The sequence below is a fragment of the Lycium barbarum genome, chromosome 7, assembly GCF_019175385.1.
Source record: "Lycium barbarum isolate Lr01 chromosome 7, ASM1917538v2, whole genome shotgun sequence".
Lineage (NCBI taxonomy): Eukaryota > Viridiplantae > Streptophyta > Magnoliopsida > Solanales > Solanaceae > Lycium > Lycium barbarum.
The window spans coordinates 113,087,847-113,113,213 of record NC_083343.1 but is presented as its reverse complement, the minus strand read 5'-3'; the positions used below and the strand labels follow the sequence as shown (position 1 = coordinate 113,113,213).

The window sequence follows — 25,367 nt, the reverse complement described above, 5'->3', positions numbered from 1 at the left end:
ATGTGTTTTCTTAATTATTCTTACTGTATGTATATAACACCTAGTAATCATATATTATTGTTATGATTTTCTATTCTTGTGTATCCTGTTTGTTTGATTTTGATTTTGATTTGTCAATTTTATGTTTTGTTGCTTTTGAGAATATGAATTAGTGTAAATGGAATCGCTTCTAATATCATATAAAAAAAACCGAAACCGAACCGAACCGAACCAAACTATTTTGGTTCGGTGTTCGGTGTCCATCTTCAAAAAATCGAAACCGAAATAGCCGAACTGAAGTTCAATAAAACCGAACCGAAGAACCGAACGCCCACCCCGTAAGTTCAAGTATTTAAATTTCAATGTTGCAAAGACTCCAATTGATGTAAGTTTTGCACTTCAAAAGAACGAAGGTGAAAGGGACTCACAATTGGACTATGCACGAGTTTTGGGAAGTTTGATGTATATTATGAATTGTACATGACCAGATATAGCATGTGTTATTAGCAAGCTGAGTCGATTCGCGAGTAATCCCAATCAAACTCATTGGATGGAAATGAAACGAGTCTTGGGGTATTTGAAACACACCCAAAACTATGCTTTGCATTATAATAAATATCCCGCAGTAATTGAGGGATATAGTGATGCAAACTGGATCACCGGATCATCTGAAGTTAAATCCACGAGTGGATATGTTTTCACCGTTAGTGGAGGAGCAGTGTCTTGGAAATCATCAAAACAGACATGCATCGCCCGCTCTACAATGGAATCTGAATTTATAGCTTTAGACAAGGACGGTGAAGAAGCTGAATGGATCCAAAATTTCTTGGAAGATATTCCATTAGGTAGGGCAGGGAGCGCTATGTATAACGGAAAATCGCGTCACATTCGACGGCGACACAATACCGTTAGACAACTACTCTCTAGTGGTGTTATCACTATTGACTACGTAAAGTCAAGAGATAACGTATCGGATCCGCTAACAAAAGACCTATCTAGAGAGGCTGTTGAAAGATCATCGAGGGGAATGGGGTTAAGGCCTAGGACAAGTCATTATGGAGGTAACTCTACCTAGTAGACTGGAGATCCCAAGAACTAGGTTCAAAGAGATCAAACAAAGTTATGAATGACGGTTCAACATTGTCAAATAACTCAACCCATTCTCGTGATGATGACAATGTTCAGAAACAAGGATAAAACCTTAAGGCTTTTTAATGAGTTAATAAAGAATTAAAGTTTTTTAATGATTATCTAAGTCTGGCAGAACATGACCAGATAGTGTGTCTATAGGCCTACACATTTAGAAATCACCTATGTGAGTGTGAAGTATAAGCCGCTTCAAGGGGAATGATGGTAAAGGCCCATTCTCTATGCATTCACGAAACCAGGCGGTGTTCCTGGCTAAAACGAACACCACCGTGAGAACCATAGATGGTTGAGGGTTAATTGTGTGACTTATGTTGTCTAGTTATACAACAAAGTTCGACGGTTCAAAGATATCACATCTACCAATTGATCGAGTATATCCGATATAAGTTCACTACGGAGAGTTCAAAGGGAAACCTACTTATCCAGATGCAATTAATCTTCGCTTGTATATCACACACTTGTTCGTGTATTCCTTTATCTTATAGCCATTCCCCATTCATGTGGGGGATTGTTGGGTTTAATTGATAGGTTGAATGGGAAATGGAGGGAAAATAAGTGGAGGTTAAAATGAGTTGTTCCCTCTTGCTTTATGAATAAGCATTTGTCCCTCATAGGTGGTGGAAAGAAAAGTTCTCCTACTTAAAAGTAGAAGCACTCATTCGTGTTGCTAAAGGGTCAAGAAGAGGGTCTCCCCTCGCGCCGTCATCGTCGCTCGGCTCGGCTTCGGCTTTGGCTTCGGCTTCGGATTGGTCAAATGATCTGATTGATTGATAATCTTTTTGGACCAAATTTCCTTTAATTTTAATTATTTAATTAATTAATTAAAGATCCTAATCGGCGACCCGACCCGTTTTCTTTCTTTCCCGGATTAATTTAAACATTTCCCTCCCTTTTTCCAACGGAATTTTTCTGAAAGGTTGCAAACTTTTCTGAAAAGTTGCAAACCTTTTCCCAAACAGGCTATATATTTCTGTTGATCCTCCGAAATTTTCCTTACGAAATTTTCTGATATTCTTCTACTTCTTTTTCTGCACTTCTTAAAACTCTCGTGTGATATACTACCTTCGAGTGGTTCGCAGTCACCTTAATTTGTTGTACCGCTATTTTGGTGAGTAAATCGTTCTATCCTGGGAGGAAAGATTCCAAAACCTCGGGTACATTGAGGGGAATAATTTCCTTAAGGACACACTGTGAATTCAGTGGGCTCGATTTGGTTTTCCATATGCTGTTCATATTATTTTCCAGTTTCTGTTAATTTCGTTTTCTACAGTTTTGCAAAATCTGTCCAGTTTCTATTTTCAAAAATTATTTTTTACTGTTTTAACAATTTTGCAATACAGTTTAGTAACAGTTAGTGCCACGACTGAGCTTCTAATTTTGAAGCAATTGGTCCTATGATCGAGAACCACGGAACTCCGAAGCATTTTTTTCGAGAAAAGGACCAAAATCATCCATAATGTTTGGGTTTGGATCAAAATCATACATATTCTTTCACATGGTGCACTAATAGTACATTATGTTTGCATAAGTGGTGCACTTTTAGTCACAATCCCAAATAAATTTAACGGAAAAAAACAAAAATGCCCCTGAACTTTTAGAAAAGGTATAAAAATACCCTTTATTCATCTATTTTGCTAAAACTACCCCTCTTTGAGAATTTATTCCCCTTGACTAACGGACAACACTAATTTTTTTTTTTTTAAATAAATTAAATTGCACATGACATTTTATTACTGAAAAATTGATTTATTCTTTTAAAAAGAAATCTGAAAAATCGTTATTTGTAGAATAAGGAAAAATAATTTTTCAACATCCATTTCTTTAAAAAAACAAATGTAGTAAGCCTTTTTTATATATATATATATATATATATATATATAAAAAAAAACAGAATTGGATTTTCATTAAAACAAGTGGAATTTTTTTAAGTTTGGAAAAAAAAATTTAACGGGTGGAAACCCCATTTCTTTTTTAGAAAATTCAATTTTTAAATATGAAAAACTGATTGTTTTTTTAAGTAAAATGTGCAAAACTAATACTCCATAATTTTCTTCTAGATTTAAAAAAAGATAGTTTTCTGGTTTTTTTTTTAAACACAGTTTTTCCATAAAAAATTTAATTTTTTCAGATTTTTATAAAAATCCAATTTTTCACATTTTGAAAATAAAAAAAAATTAGTGTTGTCCGTTAGTCAAGGTTTTACTCGTTAAAAAAAAGTTTTCCAAATTTAAAAAAATTCCAAGGTTTCAGATTTCTTTTTAAAAGAATAAATCAATTTTTCAGTAATAAAATGTCATGTGCAATTTATTTTTTTTAAAATAAAAATAAAAATTAGTGTTGTCCGTTAGTCAAGGGGAATAAATGAGCCAAAAAGTTGAATTGAGGGGTAGTTTTAGCAAAATAGATGAATAAAGGGTATTTTTATACCTTTTCTAAAAGTTCAGGGGCATTTTTGTTCTTTTCCGTTAAATTTATTTGGGATTGTGACTAAAAGTGCACCACTTATGCAAACATAATGTACTATTAGTGCACCATGTGAAAGAATATGTATGATTTTGATCCAAACCCAAACGTTATGGATGATTTTGGTCCTTTTCTCCATTTTTTTCCCCATTTATCTTTGTGGCCCAGCCTAGTGTTCCCTTTCCTCGTTTCTTTAAACTCTTTTTCTTATTTTGTTTTTTTCATGCTCTTTTCTCATTCACAATCCTATTATATTTTGTACGTATTTGCTTTTGTTTTTCTTTCTTTTTCTGGATCTTGAAATTCTTATTTAAATATAATTTTAATCATTTTTATATTTACCCATTGTTACTCTTTTCTTAGTTTCCAAAATTATTTAGAGTTATGATATTAACAGACATGATATTAATCTAGCTATATGCAGATTGAACACTGAAGGGGTGTATTTGCTTGTTGAAAATTTCATGTTATTTATATTTTACACATATTTTGATAAAATTTGAATTGAGAAAATTAGTCGAGTTGGACAAAACTATTCGCTTTGGTGATCATGTTTTCATTTATGCACCAAAGTTTTTAAACTAAACTAAACTAAACTAAACTAATGCACAACGGATCATATTCAACCGAATTAATTCAAAATGAATCGAGCCGACTGAATGTAGACCTTCATTCAATCTTATTAACTAGTGTATGTTTGCATTACTAAAGTGCACTACTAAGAACACGCCCTTTCCCAAGGGAAAAAACCGACAAATAATTATTTATCGAAAATTATCATCTTGGAACAAAAAAACCAATGAATTCCCTTGAATATTTCGACCTCCATTGGTTAATTAAATTTAAAAGAAGACAGTATTAGAATTTTTATTATTATTTCGCGTAGAAGAATTAACCAACGGACTTCCATCGGTTCTGTCAGTTTCATTAAGAAAATGAAAACTCAATTCAATTGGTTTTTCGATAGTGTCTGGCGGTTATCTTAACAAAAGTGTAGATTGACAGCGTCCATAAATTTCGTCTCTTGAAAAATGCAGTTTTTTTTATAATGATGGCACCCATAGTCATCAAATTCTGAATCCGCCTCTGTAGTGCGTATTGGCGTTTACCACTTACTTTGTGTGTGTGTGTGAGATATAAAGCAAGAATATAATGTTGATGCTCAATGAAAGAGTTCACTGAATTAGCTCGTATGTAGAAACTGAATTAGCTCGTATGTAGAAAACACAACACAGACCCCACTAGCTTGTCAATAAGAACGTATTATGTGGATAAGGTTTTGCATGTGATTCTTACACTTGAGATAATTATGTTATTTTGTACATTGAGTTAGATTCAATCACCTTTATTAGGCACATCATGTATGTGGACGGTATGTTTCGTAGTGCATACTGAATGAAGGTAATGATAGGTCAAGATAAAATTAGTCGATCTTAGAATGGTATAAATTGTATATGATCTCGTTGGATGATGGGTTAGAATCTCTCGTTAAGAGAATTTGGGGTCAAGGTTATCGAGAAACATAAGGCGTATTAGGGTAAAGTAGGGGTGACAAAATTAGCCCAAACTCATTTGACCCGCCCAACTCGCTCAAACTTTAATGGGTTTGGGCTACAGTGGTTTTGAAGATGGGCTGATTTGGGCTAGTCCAAGTTGACCCATCACTAATCATCAGTCCAAATTGGCCCATCAAATGAGCCCAAACTGACCCATCAATTGTCCTCCATTCACATGTATAAAAGTTACAAAACATGATTAATTTTTTTTTTAATTATTATTTAGATTTATTTCTGCAATTATTTTTACTTTTAAAAATGTTTATTTTTTTTTAGATTTTTTTTAAGTGTTTTTTTAAGTTTTTTTTTTTTTTTTTTAAATTTCCTTGTTTTAAATTTTTTATTAGAAATTTTTTGTTTTTAAGTTTTTTTTTTTTCTTAGGGTCTATGCTTATCCGTTTTTGTTTAACCTATTTTTCGACCCACCCATATCGACACACGTTTACCACTCTTAGTTATGTACAAGACAACCATAAAAATATATAAATAAGACAAAGGGGTAAAAGAGAGAAATTTGACAAAATCACTATTCATTACGTCAATTAACATATAATTTTCTTTTGATTTACTTTTTGAAATAATTTTGAATATAATTTATGTACTGGGATAACTTTTGAGGAAATATTTATAGTGAATATCTTTATAAGTCGTAAAGCTTATAAGCAAGTTCTTATTAGTTTCGGGGTTAAAGTTGGTAGGAGACGAAGTCTAATTTTTGTATACTATTTGTTGACACCCAATTTTGTCCCACTTTTCCTCTAAATAATTTCTTTACGCTTCCTAGTCATTAATAATCAATTTTTACTTATTAGTGTAATTATTTCCATTTCTAATACAGCTACTATATTGGTAGTACTATTATTACTATTACTATTATAATCGTATGTTGTTATCATTCTTGCATATTAGTAGTAACTATAATAATAGTCACTACGCTAATTACTACCGGTATAGTTCATATTACTAGTATTATTATTTGGTAGTATTTCTATACATATATTATCTAGTTTATAATATTCATAATTTTACTTTGGCTATATATATATATATATATATATATATATATATATATATATATAATATTTATATAGTATATGTTATAATCATAACATGTTTAAGTTATTAAGATGATAAAGCCCAAAGAAATTATTTTGAGGTAAGATAATGTCACCTTCCTTACAGCCCAAAACCATGTCTTATTAGACACCAGAATCAGCCCAATTGACCCATTTCTTTTTCTTTTCCCCCAAAATAACACAGCAGCCCAAAGTACCTTTCAAAATAGCCTTATACATTTAGTATAGTTTTCCAAAGTAGGGTTTCAAACCCTTTGATTCTATCCAGCAGCCACTCCCACCCCTTTCCCTTCTTGGGTTAATTCCAAGGCGTGTTCATACCTAAATCACAATGATTTCACTATTTTCAAAAAAATCATTCTCTCTCACCTCTGCCATAAAATTTGTTCAAGCTAAAAGCCCATTTTTTTTTTGAAGAAATCTACACTTTTCAGAGATAGGACTTTTTTTTTTCAAACGGATCTTTCAGAGTCAAAGCCTCACCCATGACCTTCTTTATTGTATTCAAATTTCAAATCTGAAAACCCTAATTTTTGCCTATAAATATCTCTTTATGTTTCAGCCGAAAAGGGGGTTTTTAGAACAAAAAAAATCTCTCAACTCTTGTCTATCTACTTTAGTTATTTATAAGTTTTAATTCTCATTTTATTGGGGAAGTGGTAGTGGATCTAAGACCTCAAAGCCTCGTTCATTGCTCCCGTGGAAGGTAATAATCCGACACCATTCTTTTACTTCTTCTCATGTTAATATCGTTGTTTTTGTTCAGAAAATCATGTCATAGATCTATTCATTTTTTGATAGTCCAAAAAACAAAATCTGCTGCGTTAGTTAGACTATTTTTAGGATACGTTTTACTTACGTTTGGCTTTCTTCTTCCCTACTAAAATCGTTCTCGAAACCTTAGGATTTAATTTCGTGTTCTTAATATGGTAGAAATTAATATGTTCAAGGCCATCTCCTCTCACATTAAATACGGATGCATTTTTATTTTTTTATTTTTTTGTTTGAAGATATTTTTTTAAAATATTATCTCTACAAATACGTATCAGTACTCTACTTAATTTGTAAACAATGTTGTTAGTTGAATATTTGCACGTGAGCTAGATGATAGCCGAGTCTTGTATTTTTGTTTCTATCATTTTTGTTTAAATATCATGATATTAGGAGTTTGTTTTAATATAGATATCCAAATGAGGTCCTGTTTGGGTGATTATTTTATTTTATTATTATTATTATTATTATTATTATTATTATTATTATTATTTTTTACTTGAGGTTTATTATCAAGAAGTATTATTTATTCCAATAAATGTCAAGCCTAGATCTACGTAAACTATGACTAATATGTATAAGTTCGTTATATTATGTAGCTTTGAATGTCAAGTTAAAATACTAAATCTAGCCTAATGAATATTTGAGATGCTTCTCTGTTGACCTTTGACTTTATTTAAACATAAAATATGATTCCATGCTTAATGTTTACTGTAAATCGTATTTTTTTTTAAATTTGTCATAGTAGGCATTATGGCTTATAGGTCATGTATCCCTGGTAGATGCAAAAATTATTAGAAATCAAGACTTTCAAATTCTTTTCTACATTTTAAAATCATATTTATGTGTGAAAACCATTAAGAGTAGTATGTGTTGCTGAAATATTTAAATGATCTTAACGTTTGCTTCTTCTCACACCTGTACTCATGGCTAGTATATAGATGTTGTTGTTAAAAATTCATATTAGTTCAAATTTGCCTTATTTTGCAGTTTTTCTTATATTTTAGAATTGAATCATTTCTCTAATTCCTCTTCTTCTTCCATTCTTTTTCTTTGTCTCTTTACATGTACACATTGGAGCATATGGAGTCCTAGACGAACTCCCATTTCAGCCCATAATTGAATTGGGACGTTACTGTATCCCTCCCACACTTCGACGTTCAGCATATCGGATCAAATTTTCAATCTTTAGAAATATTTAGTTACTTGTGGTTCACCTTTTTGGGTGAATTATTAATTCTGCTTCAATTTCCTCACATCTTGTATTAGCTACTTTGTTTGACCTATGCTTGTTTGGTTACTTAAGAGAATTAGCCGTAGAACATTGATGAGTCGTGAAATTACGCGATATTCCACGCTAATTCCTTAAGCTTTTGTGACTCCTTAAGCACTTTTGTTGTTACCTTTTGTGTTTTTATGTTGTTTTGTAGGAAAAGATGCCCGGAGAGCATAAAAGAGCAAAATGGATCAAAATGGACCAAAATAGAGCAAAACAAGCCAAGTAGCTGAAATGAGTGATTGGAAGAAACCAAGTGAAAAGAAAGTCAAAAAGAGGTCAAACTGGACATTTTTGCAAAACTATCAAAACTGGACAGTTTTGCAAAAACGGGACAGATTTGCAAAACTGTCAAAAGTGGACAGTTTTGCAAAAACGGGCAGAATTGCAAAAACAGAAATACGGGGGCAGATTTTGACATTTTTTGGACTTGAAAAAATTGGGGGGAGCTACAAAAGAGAGGCTAGGGCAAAACATTATCATCTTTGGTCATTTTGCAAGTTTTGGAGGCTAGGGTTTTTCTACAATATTGGAGGAGAAGATTGGAAGCACTTCAATGAGATATTTCTTAATCCTTTCTTCAATTCCTTGTTTTGTATTGCATATCTAAGTGTGTAGTATTTATTCCATTACTTGAATCTTGATTGTGAAACTATTCTTGATTAAAGTTTGGATTGAAACTTTTGTTTTGCTTATGTATTGAATGATTTTTATTGCTATTGAAGTGGGTCTTTGTTGATTTAATTAATCTCATTCTTGAATGTTTCCAAAGGGAGTAGCTAACCCTAGGACTCACCCATTTACTTAGATTGAGCTTGGAAGAGGAAATCTAGGTTGGGAAAGATTAATTAACAAGAATTTGGGTCATTAAACTCATCTAATAACTTGAGCTCGGAAGAGGATAGTTACTTGAGGTTAAATTGATTGTACCTAATATCACACTCTAAGGCTTGGAAAAGCTTAGAGTGAAATTCATTGATTTGGTTGGAAGACTTTCAATGAGATTTTAGATATCATTATCTATCAACACAAATCCGCTCTTAGTTGTAAAATCGTAAAATACGTTGGATCATTACTTGAGTGTAATCTCCTATTATCCATGCTTGTGGCCATTGATCATTTTACTCGCTTTCTAGGTTAGTTTACATTTCCGCATTAGTTATAATTTTCTCAAACAAAAACCAAAATATTACCTATCGTTTGGCTTTAGCGTAGTTGGTGAAAGTTCCTTACTTTCTTAATCGCCTAGCACATTGTTCCCTGTGGGATCGACCCCGACTCATAGTTGGGTAAATATATTGCATACGACCGTGTACACTTTCTCTTTGAGGAGTGTATTTGGACGTTATCAAAAATGGCGCCGTTGCCGGGGAACAATTTGGCGTATTTGGGTTAGTTTGGGATTTAAGCTAACTTGCTTTGGTTCAAACTTTCTTTGCTTTATTTTATGAAATAAAATAAAAAATAAAAAATAAAAAATAAAAAAAAACTGACCAGTTTTTGCAGAACTGTCCAGTTTTTGCCTCTGCAAAACTGTCCAGGTTTTGCTTTTGTAAAAAAAAAAAAAAAAAAAACAATGGCATCATATAATGAAAATTGGTCGGATGGTAGTTATGCATACTTTGATGACCCTTGTCTTTATTGTGGAGGACCACACTCATGGCAAAATTGTTTGAATTCTCCCGGGGGCGGATTGTGCGCACAATCCCAAACCTATGAGTGGAGTATTTGTGATAGGTGTGGTGGTCAAAATGGTCATTGGGATAATTGTGCTTATTTGTCCTTCCCTTCCCCGAACCCCCACTATGACTATTCTAGTTTTGATTTTGATGATAGTAGGGATATGGAAATGGAAGAAGCCTCAAATGCTCAAAATAAGAGGATAATGCTCATGTTAGAGACCATCCTTGAAAAAGTTGAAAAACAGGACTTAGCGGTTAAGGACTTGAGGCAACCACTTGATGACTTGAGGCAAGCAATTAATTGCAATGACAAAGCTATTCACATCTTGGAGGATCAAATGAAATCATTGGTTCATACTCATAATGCTCAACAACTTGAGGGTGTTGAAAGTAGACAAGAAAGTGGCCAAAACATGAATTTCTCCAAGGGTGGATTTTTGCAAGCTTTGAATGACTCTCAACTTGAAGAAGGCCTTGGCAAAGTGGAAATTGTGAGCCAAGATTGGCTTACGACTCAAGCTCAACAACTTGAAGTCTATGGGGATCATCGTGAAGGCATTTCGAGGGTGATGGAAGAATTTTTAAAAATCCATGTTGAGCAAAGTCAAGAGTTGAAGAACCTTGAAATTGCTATCCGTGACTTGAAAGTCGAATTGAATGCAAAAGTTGAGGTATGCAATACTCAACATCAAATATTCATGGATAGTAGTTTTAAGTTGGTTCCCAATGAAAAAGTGGTCAAAATTGATTTTCAAGAGCTAATGATGAATTGCCAACCGACCAATCCAAAAATAATGCAAGATGCCGAGATTGAAGAAATGATACTAGAGTTGCATAAAAAAGTTCATGAAATGGTTTTTGAAGACTCTAGTTCATTTTTGGGTGAGGATGTCAAAAATGAAGCGAATTTGAAAATGGAGCGCCTTAGACCACATTCCAACCATTTTTCAACATTATGCTTGGTTAGTGAAATGGAAGTTGAACTAACCGAGCCTATGGAGAATTTTGAAGATGAAGAAGAAAGCGTTTTCATTTTGAAGTTTGCTATGCCAAGAAGACAAAATGACATGCCTCACTTAAGGGCCAAGAAGTGCAAAATGCGACACCCGAGAGTTGGCCTCCTTGTTTTTCTACCACCGCCCCATGAGCGTCATCATGATCTTGATTCAAAGCTGGGGCGCAAATTCATATCTTCCAAATGGAAGGAAAAGTGGTAAAGGTAACCGTCGTGCCGCGACGTTAAATCAAGCGCTTGGTGGGAGGTAACCCATCGTTTTAAAAGTTTTAAATCGTTTTTGAAATTTTATTTTTTAGAATAGTTTAGTTTATGGTTTTTGACTAATCTGCAAAGTTTCAGAATTTTTGGAGTTGTTTTGAGCATGTCGGATATCCGGACAGCCCCCAAAACCAGTAAAAGCTGCGAAAAAAATCTTTTCTGGTGTCATAACCTGCGATTCGCAGGTGGGGTCGCAGGTGGTGACAGTAAGCAAAAAAAAAAAAAAAAAAAAATTTTTTCTTCAATATTTTTATGTTTTGTTTTGATTATGTGCAGCGAGGACACTGCAATGTTTATAGTTGGGGGTGGCACGTGGTAGCGCATTATATTTTGAAACTTGCTCAAATTTTTTGAAAATTTTGTTCTTTTGACATGTTGTGGATTAGTCACTCTTATTATTTCATTTTCTTTCTTAGCTTCTTTCATTAGTCTTGAAAGTTTAGGTGTAGGTTCTCCTTTGAGGAAAAATGTGAAAACTCTTGGCTTGTTTGGTACTAATAGAGTTAGTCTCTTGCATGTGAAATTGAAATGTGAATACCTCTCCAAATTATTGTGAAAGTTAAAAAGCAAGGTGCATAGGAAAGAATGATCTGTGTGACAACTTTTTGGCTAATTTTGTGACTCTTTACCTACTAGTGTGTTGACTTTGGATTATGAGATATTGCACTAGTTGTTCTTGCTTGGGAAGTGAAATTAATCTATCTTGACTAGTTCATATGCCATGTGTGTGAGTGTTTGTTGAATAAATCTTGTGTTTACTTTTATCATCTAGAACTTGCCCGGTTAGTCGTTCAATGCTAATTTTGATTATGTTGGTTGGAGAGATGACCTTGGGCTATCTTTGTGATGTTTGAAAAAGCCTCTTTAGCCTTTCTAGCCTACCATTGCATAAATAATATCACTAGTAACCCCATTTAAGCTTATGACCTTTTCTTTGATTGCCACATTACAAGCCTTTACTATGTTTGATGAAAAGTCTCTCTTTTGAACGTTTCCCTCCTTGAACATGAAATTGTGAATTTGAGGCCAAAAGCCTAAGTTGGGGGTGTTAGTGTTGCTTGAGAGTGGTGAAGGTTGGTGTTGTGAAAAAGTCAAAAGAAAGGAAGAAAATTTGAAAAATACAAAAAGGTTGCAAACTTTTTTGTGCAAAAAAATGTATCTTTGTAAAAAAAATAAAAAATTAGCAGGTGACATCACCTGCGACTCGCAGGTCAGACCTGCGATTCGCATGTGGGGTCGCAGGTCGTGCCAGTGAGTAAAAAAAAAAAATTTTTTTTTTTTTTTCCTTTTTCTATTTTTATGTTTTGTTTTGATTATGTGCAGCGAGGACACTGCAACATTTATGGTTGGGGGTGGCATGTGCTAGCACATTATATTTTGGAACTTTATAAAGGAAGTTGGAATAATTGGGGAAACTAGTATGCAAAGGAAGGAGTGTTGTTTTGAAATGAAAAGGAAAGTGGACGAAAGGTTTTGTGTAGTGTTCAAGGAGGGCGTAGTCACTTGTATCCCAAATACTTATCCTACCCTTCCCTAAGCCTACATTACAAGCTTAAAAAGTCCCTATGTGATCTCCAACTAAATGTTCTTGAGTTAGTGATGATTGAAAATAAGGGCAAGCTTATGGTGTGATATTTGTTAGCACTAGAATTTCTTTGTGAGTGTGAGTGACTTTGTGTATTTGTCCCTTGTGTTGTTGTTGTGAATACAGTGATTTTGGGACTTTCTTTCTTGTGAGGGCATATGGATTACGATAGATTGGTGATGTTGAAAAATCCAAAGTTGAGTCAACTGAGCATATCTAGTAAGCTAGTAGTTTTGAGTCACTTATTGAAACTTGAGTGTTGTTGCTTGATAGTTTTATATCTCTATTGCATTCTTGAAATTGTATTTTGAATGAGAGAGTTATTTGGTTGAAGCTTCACATGCTTGTAGCCTAATTGTTGGTACCAACCATAGTCATGTTTTTGTGCTTAAAATGGATCCTCATTGAGATTTTTGTTTTAGTTTGCTTGAGGACAAGCAAAGACTTTAAGTTGGGGGTGTTGATGAGTCGTGAAATTACGCGATATTCGACGCTAATTCCTTAAGATTTTGTGACTCCTTAAGCACTTTTGTTGTTACTTTTTGTGTTTTTATGTTGTTTTGTAGGAAAAGATGCCCGGAGAGCATAAAAGAGCAAAATGGATCAAAATGGACCAAAATAGAGCAAAACAAGCCAAGTAGCTGAAATGAGTGATCGGAAGAAACCAAGTGAAAAGAAAGTCAAAAAGAGGTCAAACTGGACATTTTTGCAAAACTGTCAAAACTGGACAGTTTTGCAAAAACGGGACAGATTTGCAAAACTGTCAAAAGTGGACAGTTTTGCAAAAATGGGCAGAATTGCAAAAACAGAAATACGGGGGCAGATTTTGACATTTTTTGGACTTGGAAAAATTGGGGGGAGCTACAAAAGAGAGGCTAGGGCAAAACATTATCATCTTTGGTCATTTTGCAAGTTTTGGAGGCTAGGGTTTTTCTACAATATTGGAGGAGAAGATTGGAAGCACTTCAATGAGATATTTCTTAATCCTTTCTTCAATTCCTTGTTTTGTATTGCATATCTAAGTGTGTAGTATTTATTCCATTACTTGAATCTTGATTGTGAAACTATTCTTGATTAAAGTTTGGATTGAAACTCTTGTTTTGCTTATGTATTGAATGATTTTTATTGCTATTGAAGTGGGTCTTTGTTGATTTAATTAATCTCATTCTTGAATGTTTCCAAAGGGAGTAGCTAACCCTAGGACTCACCCATTTACTTAGATTGAGCTTGGAAGAGGAAATCTAGGTTGGGAAAGATTAATTAACAAGAATTTGGGTCATTAAACTCATCTAATAACTTGAGCTCGGAAGAGGATAGTTACTTGAGGTTAAATTGATTGTACCTAATATCACACTCTAAGGCTTGGAAAAGCTTAGAGTGAAATTCATTGATTTGGTTGGAAGACTTTCAATGAGATTTTAGATATCATTATCTATCAACACAAATCCGCTCTTAGTTGTAAAATCGTAAAATATGTTGGATCGTTACTTGAGTGTAATCTCCTATTATCCATGCTTGTGGCCATTGATCATTTTACTCGCTTTCTAGGTTAGTTTACATTTCCACATTAGTTATAATTTTCTCAAACAAAAACCAAAATATTACCTATCGTTTGGCTTTAGCGTAGTTGGTGAAAGTTCCTTACTTTCTTAATCGCCTAGCACATTGTTCCCAGTGGGATCGACCCCGACTCATAGTTGGGTAAATATATTGCATACGACCGTGTACACTTTCTCTTTGAGGAGTGTATTTGGACGTTATCAAACATTCTAACCATTTAGAGGCGTAATTGGGACATTATATTAGTAAGTCTTAGAAATAAAATGTTTTCTTTAGAAATCACAATCTAGTTTGCTTTACGTGGTGTTTAAATTCTTCATGAGCTAAAAGACGTATGTATTCTTTTCAAAATTTTAAATTCTAAAAAATATATTTTCCAAAAGGATGTTAAAATTAACTCTTTTTGCAAGCAAATTGATTTGTTGTAAAAAAAAAATGATTTTCCTTAATAGTGATATACTTAATTACGTGGTTCATTTTTATGTCAATTTTTATTAGTCACTTAGCCTTATTTTAACTACTTTTAAATAATCTTAAGTCCGGTCGGTTAACCGTTTTAATACGGATCTTAAAGGGTGCTTAACACCTTCCCTTTAGATTAATTGAACCCTTACCTAGAATATTAAGTTTAGTGGACTTTAAACGGAGTTAATATTAAGTAATTAATAGGTGTCCTAATTCACCTCCAAATTAATTAGGTGGCGACTTCTTAAATTAGTTAATTAATTCAGGAGTCACCAATATGTTTTACTCTAATTTAACCCGGTTAAAATGGGGTATAATAGCTTGGCGAATCAGCTGGGGACACTTAGGTTCTAACCATAACGGGCTTAATTAATCACTTTTAAGATTTTGTGTATATATTTACTTTGCTTTTACTATGAACCTTTATATGTGCTAATAGTTATTTTGTATGATATAAACTGTTTATGTGTTACTGTTTTTATATAAACTGTCATACCGTTTCACTTCTCCACTTCTGAAAATTCACACAATCACACATGCACGCGAGGTGTGTTTTGCGCACCCGCAAAATTCTTTCAATTTACCCAAGTTAGGAGAGTCGGCATATGCGCGGGGTGTCCGATTTTTCGTGTGACCGCGTAGCCTTCTCACTCGAGTAGTCCGCTCGGGAACCTTGTGTCTAGTGAATCCACTCTTAGTCTACCTAGGGTAGAGCGAAAACCAAAACCTTGTAAGGACATACATCATTTTAAACCTAGAAGGCTTAATACCCTTGGTGTATTGAGTTCATTAGTCAACCTTACCAAATGTCCAAATGAGTCTATGACTCTAAGTGACACTATTCACTATTTATGTGTATTATTTGAAGGACAAATGTGAAGAATATGTGGACCTAGTACTCTATAGATAAATATTTTAGGAAAACTAACATTTTGTTGTAGGTTGTCGTGGAGCATCCAATTAATGACGGAGGTTTGAAGACAACTAAAGGAATTAGTGGAGATGAAGTATTAGATATCTTAGATTAACTTTGAATTGTATTATTAACTGGCATGTAATAAATTTTTATTATTCTTGTAAATTAGTTTTAGGAAGAGTTATGGAATGATACATAAAAGACATGTTTCTCCTTCAAATGTTCGTTAGGCCTACCTCTGGCATAAAGAGGTCTCTTGCATTATAGAACACGATGTATTATGTGCAATAATATGTTTATGTGCAATAACATGTCCTTACCGTATACTGACTCGTTTTCTTTTTCTTTTCTTATTTTACCTTTTTTCTTTTAAACTTATTTTCAAAACAAAAGGTTGACTTGTGCTAAAGGGGAACTGGCGGAGCATCCATATTTCACACGGTCTAAAGCCAAGAAATCAGACTCTGACTCATCACTAATCACCTGGTTAACTAAAAAGACTTGTTCTAAAATGGAGCAAAGTTTGATCAATGCAACCACTTCATCTGAGCCATCTCTTAGTTTACCGATCACGAGTGATCCCACATCCTCTAATGAACCATAAACACATTTGGAGATCATTGCTCGTTTGGAGCAACGAGTTGCTGAACTAAGTCGCATGGTACTTCAAAAGAGGTCATTTTCTCAAACTCCGCCACACATGACTCCATCTCATGGGGTTCGTCAGACTTTGCCTATGCCACCTCCATTCCCAAACTTGGATGAACTTAACCAAGCAAACTATTTTACCACTTCTCAACCAGTTCATTTTGAACCCCTCGCCCACCTAGTTACTCAAAATGCTCCTCTTTTGTTTACAGCCGCTTCTTCAAAGGCTCAGTACATACCGCTGGCACATGATGTTACCAATGCGCATCAAGTTCCGCCGGTATATACTTATGCCACAGCTCCACCCATGACACAAGCCCAAGGATTATGTCGCACAGATGTTGATCATTATGTCGAAGTCGAAAAGGAGGCAAGGACAGTTAATGATGAAATGATAAATAGAAAGCTCAAAAGTTTGGAAGATGCTATGAGAAGATTGCGTGGACTCGGTAGTAAACAAAGCGTGAGATATGAAGAATTATGTGCATTTCCTGAGGTAGAATTGCCACCAGGTTACAAGATTCCAAAATTTGAGAAGTTTGATGGGTCAGGAAACCTTTTCTTCCATTTGAAGGTCTATTGTGAAAAGTTGATTGGTGGGGGGAAGAATGAAGGGATAAGAATCAAACTATTTAATCAGAGTTTGAGTGGAAAAGCTTTGGAGTGGTATTCTAAGCAAGATACAACCAAATGGCGTACTTGGAATGACTTAGCAAATGCTTTTGTGGATCATTACAAGTTTCATGTTGAGATCGCTCCTGACAGAATCTCAATTACAAAATTAAATAAGAAGTCAACCGAATCATTCCGAGAATATGCTATACGGTGGAGGGAAGAAGCATCTAGGGTACACCCGCCCATGGAGGAAACAGAAATGGTTACTTTCTTCATTCAGGCACTAGAACCGGAGTACTATGAACGTTTGGTAACAATGGGGGGAAAAACTTTTGCAGAAATGATCAAAGCTGGAGACATGATCGAAGATGGCATCAAGACAGGGAGAATAACAAGTCTAGCGGCATTGCAGTCTACTAGTAAGGCCATACAAACTGGTGCTCTCGGAAATGGAAAGAAAAAAAAAGGAAGCGGCAGCGGTAATGGCTCTAGGAAGCACCTCATACCACCATCAACAACCTCCGCGGTACCAGTCTAACGCTCTCCACTCATAATATTTCCAATATTCGTCACATCCATACAACCAAGCTTTGTCATCTTACCAACCTCAATCACCACAAATTTCCTACCCCGTCTACAACACACAACCAACATACCGAGCTCCACAACCACCAACATACCAAGCTCCACCACCATAATTTCATCATCCAAACAATGCATCCGCACCTCGCCCAAATAGACCTTTTCGCAATTTTACACCGTTAGGAGAGCCATTGAGCGTTGTTTTTGAAAGACTGCAAGCTTCAGGCTTATTGTATCCTGTGGAAGGTAGAATTATAGATCCACTACCTAGAAGTTTTGATCCCACTAAAACGTGTGCATATCATTCGGAGGTAAAAGGCCATTCCACTGATCGTTGTTATGCATTGAAACATAAGGTTGAAGATCTCATTGAAGCAAAACAGATCATGGTCAGACAATCGGCACCAAACGTGGACAACAATCCACTCCCGACCCATGATGAAGCCTCGATAAATATGATTGGAGTAGATGAAAGTGATGACGATCCGGCCAAATTTATAGTGCCTGTAGATAGCGGGAAAGATCGTGGTATTGTAGTCGTTGCTTCTCCAGCTATAGTGGTAAGGGGTTTTGTACCTGTCGAGATATTAGGAGCTTCATCAACACCTGTGAAATTAGTTCAGGCACCAAATCAGTTACCAGTGCTCGATACCAAAGCCGTACTATGGAATTATCAACAAGCTGTGATGGAGTGTCGAGGAAAGTAAACAATCACTGACAAGACTAAGAAGTCAGGAATGACAAGATCCGGAAGGTGCTATACTCCAGAAGAGCTAGCTAGATTGAGGCAAACTAAAGAAAGCAATGTGCCTCCCAAAAGGGTTGTGACAGAAGCCGAGGCAGAAGAATTTTTGAGAAAAATTAAGGCCAGTGAATACTCAGTTGTAGAGCATTTGAAAAAGACCAATGCCTAGATTCCTATCCTCTCTTTGCTTTTAAGTTCGGATGTACACAGAAATGCACTCTTGAAGATTTTGAGTGAAGCATATGTTCCAATCGAAACAACTAGTGAGACATTAGCTGGAATAGTTAGGCGCGTGCTTGACAGTCATTGAATCAGCTTCGATAATGAAGAACTGCCACCAGAGGGATGTAGTCACAACAAAGCACTCCATATAACTGTCAAGTATCGTAACATGTTTGTGTTTAAAGTGTTGATTGATGGGGGCTTTGGACTTAACATTTGTCCACTAACAAGTCTGAGGAAGATCGGATATAATATTAGCGAGCTTAAGACAAGTGATATGAATATTCGAGCATTTGATGGGGGCTCAAAGGCGTCCTATTGGAGAAATAGAGTTAAACGTGATGATCAGACCTGTTGAGTTCATTATGGATTTTCAAGTACTTGATATCTCCACGACATACAACATGTTGTTAAGAAGACCGTGGATCCATCTGGCTGGAGCTGTGCCATGTACTTTGCATCAGACTGTCAAATTTGAGTGGAATCAATAACAAATATGCATACAAGGAGAATGTGACGTGTCCATCTATCGAGAGCAATACATCCCTTCATTGAGGCAACAGGACGGTTTGATGGAACAACTTACCATGCTTGGGAGGTTGTGAATGTTAATAAAGTGGGTGAAGGGAGTCAAACTCAAGAATCAAAAATGTCATGTGCCGCAATCATGGTTGCAAAGGAAATGCTGAAAAATAGGTACCAACCTGGATTTGGGTTGGGGAAGACATTAAATGGGCGGGTTGAGCCTGTAGTCCTCCCTGCATAACAGTTTACATTTGGTTTGGGATATGAACCAACTGAGGAAGATGTGAAGGAAGCACGAAAGAATAAAGGAAAGGAGATTTTCTTGCCAAAACCCATTCCTACCATTGATCAAACTTTCTCAAAACCTGCCATCTCCAAAACTTCAGATTTGACTGTTGAAGTTGCCTATGATGATATTGTGGAAGGGGTCAAGAACTTGTTCGTGGAAGATGAAGATGATCATGCTGTGGTAATTGAAGCCATTGCTGAAACACTGACCTTATAGGCTGCCGAACCAGGACCTGAGTTGAAGAATTGGATTTGCATCTTAGCCCCAGTTCGTCGGGAGTTTCAGTGATTTAAGTTTAAATTTCCTTTTATAATAGGCCGGAGGCATAAACTAGAACCTTTTTTTTTTGTCATGTCGCCTCTATGTTTTGTTACGGTCTTTCTAAATTAGGACTTTGTCATTTGTTGCAATGAACTACGTTTGACCTGACTTCCTTTTGAATACGTAGGCAGCCCATATCGGGTTCGGCCACTCTTTTCAAAATATTTCAGTCTTTTTGTTTTGTAGGTTTGAAATACGTATGGCTTGATTTCCTTTTGGATACGTAGGCAACCCACATCGGGTTTGGTCCTCCTTTTATTTAAAAAAAAAAAAAACTCAAAAGTTCTTATTATTATTCACGAACTACGTCTGGCCTGATTCCTTTGGGATACGTAGGCAACCCAAGGCGGGTTCGGCCCTTCTATTTAAAATTTTCTTTGGTTTGTCCGACCATTTTAGTCCCTATGAGATACATAAGGATTTTTATGTAAAGTTTTGGTCTTCCCATTGTTTAAATTTGTGTGTCCGAGTATCTTGAAACTGGGACAAATTTTTGAAATCGGTCAAATCGCTTCCAAAATTTTTCATTATAACTTCTCACTTTTCAACTATCTAGAACCAAGCGCCTCCGGGACTAGAAACTGGGGCAATTTGTTTTAGAAGTAGCACAAAAGTGGTCTTAAATGTTCAACGATTGTAAATAAAGTCCATCCATATCTTTCTAGAAATGTTGAAAAGTTTGAATCCGAGTCTTCACAATCATTTTATCTATTAGGGCCATTAAGTAGTCCCTTTCAAAGTCATCCAAATCTCATTACTCTTAATTTCAAAAGACATTCTTTATTACTTATTACTGAAACTCCTTGGCAAAGCAAAATATCTGGTGGGGCCTCAAAGAGCGTGGACAGGACCAAGACAAGAATTGACTCAAGGACCAAGTTCCCCGAAAAGTACAATTCAACAATTTTCTTTTAAACTAACCATTTTTCTTTGATAAGACAGGTTTAAATTAATAAATGTGGACGTGATCAAAGATTTAGCTTTTTTTCAAAAGGCAAACATTCTTCAATGTGGATGTGAATTTAACTTGCACTAAACGGTGGACATTGTTCCACTCTTCATGAAATTTTGATCGCAACAGTGGACATGAATTTATCTTCTCAACCAAGGGTTGTGAGCGTAAATTTTTCAAACCCAACTATTTACATATTCTTACCACTAACAGTTGTTTTTAGCTCGTGGCATTTCTCGATTCTTCAAAGTGGATACAAATGTGGTCACTAAATTCCTAGATTTTTTCATCACTTTGTACATATTTATTTATTTATTTCAAGTCGCTAACAAGTTCTTCTTAGAATGTGGTATTTGATAAGATGACAGGATCGAAGTCTTGCATCATATGTCAAAGCGTGGAGGCATCATAGATTTAATGTTACATCCCGTGTTTTCAAGCGTTGGAAAGTGTGCGAGTTAAATGACATTAGTAACGGAAGTGAGGTTATCCCTCAATCTCATAGGTGGTTAGAGTGATGGTACAGATGCATTCGAAGGGTTAGAAGTCAAATGAATCGGATAAAATAAGTTTCGTCGAGGTTTAAAATTTATAACCGTATTTTTGGACTAGGGAAGTGAACCGCCCAACATGAGGAAATTTATCCGAGTCCAGAGAATTTGGTTATATTCAAGCATGAAAATCAAGAACTTGGCATATGTGAGGAACGAAGTCTACAAATAATTTGGGCCTTAACAAGTGTGACGACGGTGATTGAAAATTATATTTTATGTGCGGAAAATGAAGGGGTATGGACTAGTGCTATGTCACATGATCATGACAATGAGTATATGAAGTGTATTAAAAATAATTTCTACTTAAGTGAGTTGAGAACAAGAAAATAATTATGTGTGTGATTGGTTAAAAGTGGTATAAAATTTGAGAGATATGGATTATTGAATAAAGATTAATGGCCACATGGCACCATGGTAGCAAGACACTAAGTAACCTTCAAATAGTGACATGTATAAGCTTACATGTCATGATGTGGAAATGGTGGCAAAAGGGAGTGGACCCCGCTGCCCACTTAGTAGTCAATAACTACAATTATCACTTAGAAAAAAATTTCACATGTTCCAGCAACATTTTTGCTAGTGTAGAGACATAAATATATGTTCATTCTTGTCAACTTAAATCGTGAAAGTTCACTTCTAAAAGATGAGGGCAGCAGCCAATTTATATAGCTGCATCGTGAATTTAAGGATATGGGCAGAAACATACTAGTACATTCAGTGTTTGGAAGTTTAAGCAACGACGCTATTCGATTTTTACGGGTTTTGCACGTCGCTTCAATCTCGTTGTTCTGTCTTATCGTGTTGTTGAATTCAGGCTTTCTTCGAAGTGAAGTAAGGAGGAAGAAGATTATTTCATGGCATATAAGGTAATAATTCTCCTCTCCTACGTGTTGACACCCAATTTTGTCCCTCATTTATTTCAATTTATTTACTCGGGGCTTCTAAATTTATTGACAAGCTAAATACTTTATGGTTATGTCACTACTATTATTTTCGCTACGTTTATTTTCAACATCACGAGCATTACTTTATCGCAGATTTTAAATGTCCGTCATCGTGTCATTTTCGGGTTTGGAATTGTTAAATTAATTACAAGACAATACTTTATAAAATCTTTATTTTTCTACATATTAATTATTAATTGTCTTTACATAGTATATGTTGTACTAGTTATTAAATTAGAAGCCCAAAAAATAATTAAATAGAGGAAGAAGGATCAACAATTTTCAGCCAAATTAATGACTTAAAATACAATGTTATTCCCCTACCCAAATAATCAGCCCACATTTTAAATACCCAGCCCATTACCCATTGAAATAAATCAGCCCACCAGTCCATATTTGATTATTTTTGGACCAGCCCACATATTTTACCCGACCCGGTCCAGCCCACTTATTTTTTTTACCCTAAATCTCTTTCTCTTTCTCTTACTCTTTTCTCCGCCTCCTTCATCCCTCATTTCTTTCCGCCTCCCTCTCTCTCTCTTTACCCTCATCTCTCTCGTCCTCTCATTCCCTACCCCACCTCGCCGACAACCCCCACTCCCGCTCCTCCTCTACCCTACCTTTTTTTCTTTTTTTTTTCATCATCACCTCGCCGACAACCCCCACTCCCGCTCCTCCTCTACCCTACCTCTTTTTCTTTTTTTCATCATCACCTCTCTCTGCTCCACCGCGCTCCCCACTCTATAAAGACAAAGGAGACGGAGATTGTTGGGGGGGGGGGGGAGACAACCAGATCAGAAAAGTGAGATAAATCAACGAAAAAATAAGATCGAAAAAAGAAGGAGGACGAAAATCAACTCAAACAAACAAGAACAGATCGAAAAAAAAAGGGTTTCGTGGTTTTGGGGTTTTGATTTTTAGAAAGAGACGGAGAAGGAGGTAAAACAAATCAAGAAGAAAACAGATAAAAAAAGGGGTATTTTTGGGGAAATTTTTTAAGGGGGGTTTTCGAAGAAAAAGGAATTCCCACTCTCTGATTTTTGTTTATCTGGTTTGATTCACAAAAAAAAAAAAAAAATGGATAATTTACTACTCTAAACATTTCTACTTTACCTACTCTAAATCTGGGATTTTTGTGAAAATTCCGTTCTGTTTTCGGGTTCGTCGAGTTCGAGCGTAGATTCGAAACCCCGACGACCTCAGTTCACCGTACACAAAACAGGTCAGTAACTTTTTTTTTTTTACTTCAATTCTGTTCGCCGCGTTTGATTTGTTAGTTTGTTTTATGTAGATTCTGGAATGTTGGTTAAAGTTTAGTTTGCCTAATTTCAATAGGAATATGAGTTATTCGTAGTTTCGTTTCGATTTTATGTGAATGCATATATCTTGTGTGCCTTTATTGAGTTTATTTCTCTTTTCATCGAACTTGCGAGGTATGAACCATTTACAGCTGTGTTACGCTGTCTATTCAAAAAATGAGTTAGTTTAGGAGGATTAATTCAAAGTATGGGCTAAGTTTTATTTGAATCATATCTTCAAAGACTTTCTCCTCTTCGGTTTCTTTTTTTAATATTTTAGTTTCCATAGTTTTCTTAATATCTTCATTTTTGTTTTGCGGGTTTTGTTGTCACTTCATACTATCGATCAATTTCTTGATTCTGTTTTATATGTATTTAAGTCCAAGTATGAGTTAGTTAATTAAATTCAGGATTGCTTCAGGTTCATTTGGGTTGTTTATGTCCTTTCCCTCTTTTAGTAACTATATGCATGAACTGATTTGGTTCATTGGTGCAACTTCTGTGCCTACCTATCTAACAAGTTAGTTAGTAAACTCGTTTAAGATAGTCTTATGTAAAATGACCAAAACAGGTTAACATGATTTCATAAGATCTAGCTTTTCTTTCAGCGATTGTTGATTTTTGTTCAGATTTTAATATATGTTAAGTTGGCCTGCTGTCTCTTGTTTTCCACCTCGTTACATAAGGTTATCATTCATCAATAATCATCTAATGGGCAGATTTGCCTTATCAAATAAGAATTAACAAATCTGCCTTGCATCCTTGTATCGTCTACTGCCCTTTCCCGAGACTGTCTGCAGAAACTTTCAAAAGATTTTTCTACTGGTTTCCTCTTTCATTTTATTTATAGATAGCATATGATACGTGAGAAACTCAAACGTGATTTGGCTTGAATGTGTTCTTTCTTCTAGATCCCTCGTATTAATTTCACCGCTAATGTGATGCCTTACCCGTGGTTGAATTGGCTACCGTGTGGTACATGTAGATGTCTCTGTTTGGTTTCTTTATATCCAGTCGCTACATTCCAATCCCTTTTCTTTGTTTCCTTTTTTTTTTATTCTCTCGAATGCGATGTGTTTATTATATGTATGTTCCTCTTGGAAGTAACATCTGAACCTGGCATGAGTCCTCTGTTTCCAGCCCCTTTAACCGAATGAATAACCTTGCTTCTGTCCAATAATTGTTCAGTTAGGGGCGGCTAAATAAATGTATTCAATTTTGATACATACAGAATGTCGCCATGATAGCTTTCTTCGTGTAAGCAAATTTAATACTCTAAATGGGCCTGTTGGATTCTTCTGTTTTTTTTCTGTTGGTTATTAATTGATTGTTATCTTGCATGCATTTTTAAGGTGTTTTCATGAAATACTTGCTTTGTGTGTGTGGGATTCTTTTTTCAGTTCCTTGATAAGGCTGCTGTTGTCAATATTTTTTATATGTTTATTTATTTTGAAGAAATGTGTTTTGTATATTTTCGCTTTACTAATCTCCTTTTCTTTCATTTTTTTTATGCATGACATCTCGCATACGAGTCCAAGCGACTCGTCATCTCCCGCATTTGGCGTTGGTCCGAAGCCCAACTGAATCCTCTCTTCGAGTCAGCCCCTCCGCAGCCAAACAAAAAATCTGGGCCAAAGCCCAATGAACAGTGAACAGGCCACAACAATCCATAAAATGACTGGGCCAAGGCCCAACAGTAGCCTGGTTACAGCAATCCGGAAATGGGCTGGGCCCATCTAAACCATTTTACTCTTCTATTTTTATTCTATTTTGTGCATTCAATTGTAATTGCATGACTAACATTTTACTTGTTTATTTGCTTAGATTAGGCGAGCCTTAGCAGAATTAGCGGGTTTGATTTTAGCCAAACGGGTAGGAAGAAACAATAATTAATTCCTTGGTTTCGTTTTCTTCTTTC

The 25,367-nt window shown here is 35.3% G+C and overlaps 1 long non-coding RNA gene across 1 annotated transcript; it reads left to right on the top strand.

Annotated features, from left to right (window-relative positions):
- Positions 1–6,402: 6,402 nt before the first annotated feature.
- On the top strand, positions 6,403–8,989 carry LOC132603846 (uncharacterized). Its single transcript, XR_009568553.1, has 2 exons — positions 6,403–6,929; positions 8,425–8,989. It is a non-coding gene; the product is annotated as an uncharacterized LOC132603846 (long non-coding RNA).
- The last annotated feature ends 16,378 nt before the right edge of the window (positions 8,990–25,367 follow it).